The sequence below is a fragment of the Hyaena hyaena genome, unplaced genomic scaffold (assembly GCF_003009895.1).
Source record: "Hyaena hyaena isolate Hyena2069 unplaced genomic scaffold, ASM300989v1 scaffold_307, whole genome shotgun sequence".
NCBI classification, from domain to species: Eukaryota; Metazoa; Chordata; class Mammalia; order Carnivora; family Hyaenidae; genus Hyaena; species Hyaena hyaena.
Genome location: NW_024080939.1, coordinates 773,419 through 779,418, shown reverse-complemented (window position 1 = coordinate 779,418; position 6,000 = coordinate 773,419). Strand labels below are relative to the sequence as shown.

Genomic DNA, 6,000 nt, shown 5'->3' with positions numbered 1-6,000 from the left:
ACAGTCATAATGGAGCCATTACCAGATGATCTAAAGTATGTTTTTGTGGGGGAACCTGATGCTTCTGTTAGTGGGGCAAGTTTGGCTCAGGTCATGATCTCACAGTCTGTGAGTTCAAGCCCCACATCGGGCTCTGTGCTGACAGCTCAGAGCCTGCAGCCTTCAGATCCTGTGTCTGCCTCTCTCTCTGCCACTCCCCATCTTCTCTGTCTCTCTCTAAAAAATAAATAAACATTAAAAAATAAGAAGTAAAGTATGTTTTTGTGGCATGAGGAGCAGAGAATTGGGAAGATGTTTTGGGAGGGTACAGTAGGAGGGGATTCCTGGTTTAGGGGGCTGAGGGAAAGGGGGCTTACTTTCACCCTGTCACCAATTAGCTGGGTGACCTTACATAGGTCACCTAACTGTTCCAGACCTCGGGGTTTTCTTCTTCTCTCTGGGAAAGTTTTTCTTGTACGTATTAAATCGCCTGGTTTTCTAAAGAACGACCTTTGTCTTAAGTATTCAGTGCTCTCTGGAAGCAGAGAGAAAGAAAGCGGAGACCTCATCCAAAGCGACGTGTATCCAGTCTGAGAGACGGAAGTCACACCCTCTCAAAGGGCCCCCCTACGTATTACTCGTCCCCCTCACCTCCTCCGACATGGCCGCTGCTTCTGTTCCTCACTTCTTTCCTCTCAGACACCACGACAGAAGAAAGTGCCCAAAACCAATGTGCCTACTTTCAGTTACTCCAACCACCCCATTTCAGAGATGAGGAAAATAAAAACCAAAGATGTAGAGGTCACACAGTAACTGGTAAAGCTAGAACTTAAAATCTCCTTAATTCCAAACCAGGGGTCTCTTCTGCTGTGACAAACTGTCTCAGAGTCTGAGGGACTTTTGGATTCCCAAAGCAAGCGGGATTTCTTGTGACTGCTTCATGGGACTGGACACTCCTCGCAATCAGAAACAGCATGGTGGGCTAGGGTCATGGCTTTGAACGGTAGATTTCCCGGGTTTGAAGAACATGTCCCCAGCTTTCTAGCAATGTGAGTTTCGGGTGAGTCCCTAAACTCTGTTAAGACCCTGGGTTATTTTGCTCTTGGATAATGGAAATAATACCTGTATCTACCTCTGAGAGATGGATAGAGATTAAAATGAGTATCTTATATATGAATATATTGAGGTTAAACAAAATGGCATGTGTAGAAGTTTCCCATTGTTCCGGTTTAGAGTCAATGTTACCTGCAATTAGTTTCATGGTCATTATATTCTTTTTCATTTACATAATGACTAAGCCATAAAGAGACCCTGAAAGGAACCTCAGAATCGTAGTAATGAATTCTGACTGTGCTCCTTTTAGCTCCATGGCTTCAGGTAACTCTCCGAGCCTCAGTCAGCTCAGCAGCAAAATGGGAATTCAAACTATCTGCCTGTGAAGAATTTCCATGAAAGTCCACCGAGTTGTCCATGCGAGATAATGCATAAACCGGTAGAACCCTATAAAAACCCAAGGGTTAATGGTTTTATTAAAACATTGTTTTTCCTAGCTTGGAAACCCTCCGGATGCCTGGAGTTGGTTAACAGATAATAAAAGAGATAATGCCACTGTTTTATTTCTCGAGTAAGCCACCTTAGACATAAAACACCATTAAATCATAAAGGAATAGATGCATTTCCTCAATTATCACCGTGATCCATTTAATCCTATTCTACTGTTCTCCACCTAAACATGGGGTTCTCTCATAATTTTATCTTACCAGAAGATATGATAATGAGTAGCTCACAGGACAGGGCTTAGAAGGAAAACAGCAAACCCACCCTCCTCACTGCCTTCCAAAGTAAGGAGGAGAAAGATCTCAAAGCAAAGAAAATGCATTTGATGAAATATTAAACGCAGGCTTCCAAGAAGCCTTCACACCCTCGTTAAAATACTATCAAACTTTGCTATTGACTAGCTGCCCATTGCACGTGAACTTAAAAATATATTCATTATCAAGATACAATTTTGTGTAAGCTAAAGAAGCATCATGGGCTGGGGAATTGTTTTCTGAGTGGGATTATTAAAGGGTTTGGGGCCTAAAGGTGTATGTCTATTTTAAAAAGAAATTTTCTGATTGCAGATAACTTCTCAATTTGATTTAGTGTCGAACGATAGTGATGGGGTTGATAAGTGAGCGTTCATCGGTAATTCATCTTGTGCTGGTAGAAATTTACAGCAAAGCAGTGCTTTCCCAACAGTGACAAGCCCTATTAATCTTCTTCAGACACATTTCAATAGGTGTTCCCATCTGTGGCCAACATCTAAACACTCTGGCATCACCAGCGACTTGAAGACACCTTCATTTCAAGTTACACTACTGAAAATGTGATACTAGATTGTACTCTATTTTTTAACCTAATTCTCTCTCTTCATTCAATTAGCCTTTCTTGCCTGGATTTTTCTGCTCATGTGTAACATCATTTCCCAGGGAGAGCTCTCAAAGATTCAGTTTCTTAGAGATGCACAATCTCCTCCAAGGTTAACAACCAACAACTTTTTTGCAAATTAAAATTGCATAGATTCCAGTTGTGACAGTCGCTGGCCTTTGATTGCATATGTCCTTAGAAAGTACAACCTGCTCAAAGAAAGCCCACCAGTGCATTTGAGAGGGCACAGGAAAGGAGGACGGCTATAAAATCCATTTGCGTTCATATTCGGAATGCAATTTATTATCCTGAACTATGATGTTTAATTTCAGTGCAGAAGAAGGCTGAGAAAGGGAGAGGCAATTAAGAAAAGAGGGTGATGGAAATGTAGCCCCACGTTCAAATAGCCCCATTTACTCAGCAGTTTCATTCCATAGGATAAAACCCCCTCTCCTGTTCCTTTGCATCTGCTGGGGGAACTCCCATTAGAGAAAGAAATACAATAATCACTTTAGGGATAGATTATTTCGCCTAAATTAGCTTTATTCTACAGACAGCATGCTACCTCTGGCTGCAAGGTTAGTCAAGGCAAAAACTGTGGAGGGAGTACTTTTTTTTTTTTTTTTGGTGCCATTTTCATCCTCATAATGGACTTGGTCTTGCAAAGAAATGGGATTTGAACAGCATTTTTCTTGGGCACTTCAGAAACCTTTCCAAAGTGAAAACTCCCTGCCACATTTTTACTTTGGAAAGGTTAGATATACCTGCATAATGAATGGAATTATTTTTAACTTCATTGAACTTTTTTGTCCATATGTGATCTGAAATACCTATGAGTTACTAGTAAGTGTGTGTGTGTGTGTGTGTGTGTGTGTGTGTGTGTGTATGTGTATGATCATTTGAGTTGGTTATAGATCTCAATACCCTTATTGTAGGTGGCAAGTTTAAATGTGCCATATTAATAACTTGTTATCCAAGACAAATTAAGTCCTTATGTGTCAAAAGCACTCGGCACTGGATTATCTACAAGACAAGTATTTATTGAATAAATGTTCAGTCCAATTTCATTTTAATGTGACTGACTGTATGTTTCAGCCTCTTAGGCAGAGATAAAAACACTCAGACCTATAACTGTGTTGCAACATTACACCTAACTTGTCTATTTCTATTATTGTCTCCTAACTTAGAATATGGAAAGAAGGCTTTCTTCTTTCTTTTTTTTTTTTTTTTTTTTGGTTGTTGTTCTGAAGAGCAGGGAAAGAGATAGAAAAACGGCTGGCATTCAGCCTAAAGAGAAATCATTGAAACAAATTAATCCTATGCCGTTTAAATTGACATGGTAATCCATCATCAGAGAAGGCAAACTCTGAAAGCAATCTAGAATCTGCCCTGTGTTCTTTCACTGGCCCTGGAGGCACAAAGACAGATAGTAAAAGAAGGGAGGGGGAGGGAGTATCATAAAAGTTAGGAATGACTTTAGAAAATAATAAAATTGATTATATCAGCTCTCACCATCCAGCCTCTGAAAACCTCCTTCGGAAAGGAGAGGTTAACTTTCAAAGTTTCCCTCGAAGTGGTAGGTTGTCTGCAGAAGAGTTTGCTTCCTTCTGGGCTGCCAGGCTGCTGACGGGTGTAACCACTGCCTGCCGGGTTTAAAAAGCAGACCAACTGGGAGCTCTTGCTCCCCCACACTTACACAGAAACTTTCCCTCCAGTGGTAAGGGGCTTCTTACACGGGGTGTAGGACTGGGGCTTGTTTTTGTGTTTTGTTGGTGGTGGTTAGGTTGGTTTTTGTTATTATTGTTGTTGTTGTTGTTTGGTGGGGAGGAGGGGAAGGGAACCTTTTTCTTCCTTTTCTCTCCTATAATCATCTTGTTTTGCCCTCAGTGAGAACGCATGTTATTGTAATTTTTCAAGTAGAACTTTCGTAACATCTTTAAAAACGAAGATAAGCCACCATGCCCTGTCTCTTACTTGTGTGTGTGTGTGTGTGCGCGTGCGTGTGTGTGTGTGTGTTTCTTTTTTGGAAGCTGATTTTTCAAATCTCCCTTCATTTCCTTCACTCCTGTGATAATATGTTGCTCAAACTTGTTTAAAATTCATCAATTATATATAAAACTGAAGTGTCACATCCTGGTTCATAGTTAAGATGGAAAAACCCTTACTTACTACGAGCTCCGCTGTAAGAACGGTGTGCCTGTATTTCCAACACACTGAATCCTAAGGTGGTTTTTTTTTTTTCTCTTTAGTGTATTTCTGTAATGTTTTTATTTTTGTGTTTGTTTTTTGGGAGCCAAGGGCTGTTGAAGAATCCCACCTCCTCATTATTGCCTAGACATGTAAACTTGAACACAGAAATGCATATTATTTTTAATTTAATAATACATTCAGCTATAAAAGCAAGACAATTTGGAAAAAAAATTTAGTCTCAAAATCTACTCTGTTAACAATAGACAGTGTGTGAAGACAAAACCCCAGACACCTTAGTGCCAAAGACTAGAAAGCAGAAAGACATGGGTATAAACCATACCCCACAGCTGCCCTATTTAAATTTATCTAAGATAGAGGTTCTTCTAGTTTATTAAGAAAATTCTGTATGTTCCTGAAACTTCAGAGTAAACATCACACCTCTTTTCTGGAATCAGGTTTTTTTATTCACTGATTTTTCAAAGAGGGTGAATAATTCTTGGATACTGAGTAATGCTTTTTAAAGCACGTAAGCACAAAAGATAAATTAAATGCATTTCCAGGGTAAATAGGAAGAGGGTTAAAGGTTCTCATATAAAATATTCATCCACAGCCATGCCTGCAACAACTTTAAGAGTTATTAGCAAGGAAGGATAGGTTTAGATGTTTGTAAGTGTGTTTGTTTGAAGTAGAAGCTAGGAAATTTAAATAGTTGTTCTTCAGTAACTGAACAGTCAATTGCACTTTCTGAAAAAGATCTGATGCGTTTGATTTTGTTTTCTATTTAGAAACCATGTAGATGTTAGCAAAATAGTATATGATTTTAAAAGCCAATTAAATTAGCCAATATCCCATAGGAAAAGAATCAATGAGTGAATAAGCATTAAATCTTGGAGACTGAAAAAAATTACTTTTTAGCCCCATCCCTGCACCCCCAACCCCCTTTACAGTTTACAATGTATGGTTCCTTCTAACTGTATGGTAATATGCCAGGAAAGTACATGCAAAATGAAAATCTGCATCATAACTTTTGGAGTCAGGAAATAAGCTATTAGCATACATTCTGCAAAGAAGTAGGGTTGCCTAATTTGTTAACTTCCCTCTGACACATGATGTGATGTGGTCCTGTCAAGAAATACCCAATGTGACATTTTTCACTGAAGCCAATATTCCCTTCCTTTTATGTTTTCACTTTTGCTTTAAAATGTTTTAAGTGATATCATCTAAATCAATTTACCTCAGTCAAGCACTTCGTAATCTCTTAGATAAGGCTGATTAATTTATTATAAATTGTAACGGACAGATGGGAAAAGTACCTTTCTCTATCCTATATTCAAAATAAAAGGACCAGTGTACATTTCACTTGAATGTTACACTTTATAAACTCTCAGGATGAACCTCCTTATGGTCAAGAAGCTGAATATT

At 39.0% G+C, this 6,000-nt stretch overlaps 1 long non-coding RNA gene across 5 annotated transcripts in view; it reads right to left on the bottom strand.

Annotated features, from left to right (window-relative positions):
• LOC120242454 overlaps positions 1–4,146 on the bottom strand; it is a 106,687-nt gene extending 102,541 nt beyond the window's left edge. For all 5 annotated transcript variants that reach the window (XR_005531082.1, XR_005531080.1, XR_005531084.1 and 2 more), the window contains exon 1: positions 3,901–4,146. This is a non-coding gene — a long non-coding RNA (uncharacterized LOC120242454). The remainder of the gene's footprint in view (positions 1–3,900) is intronic.
• Positions 4,147–6,000: the final 1,854 nt, after the last annotated feature.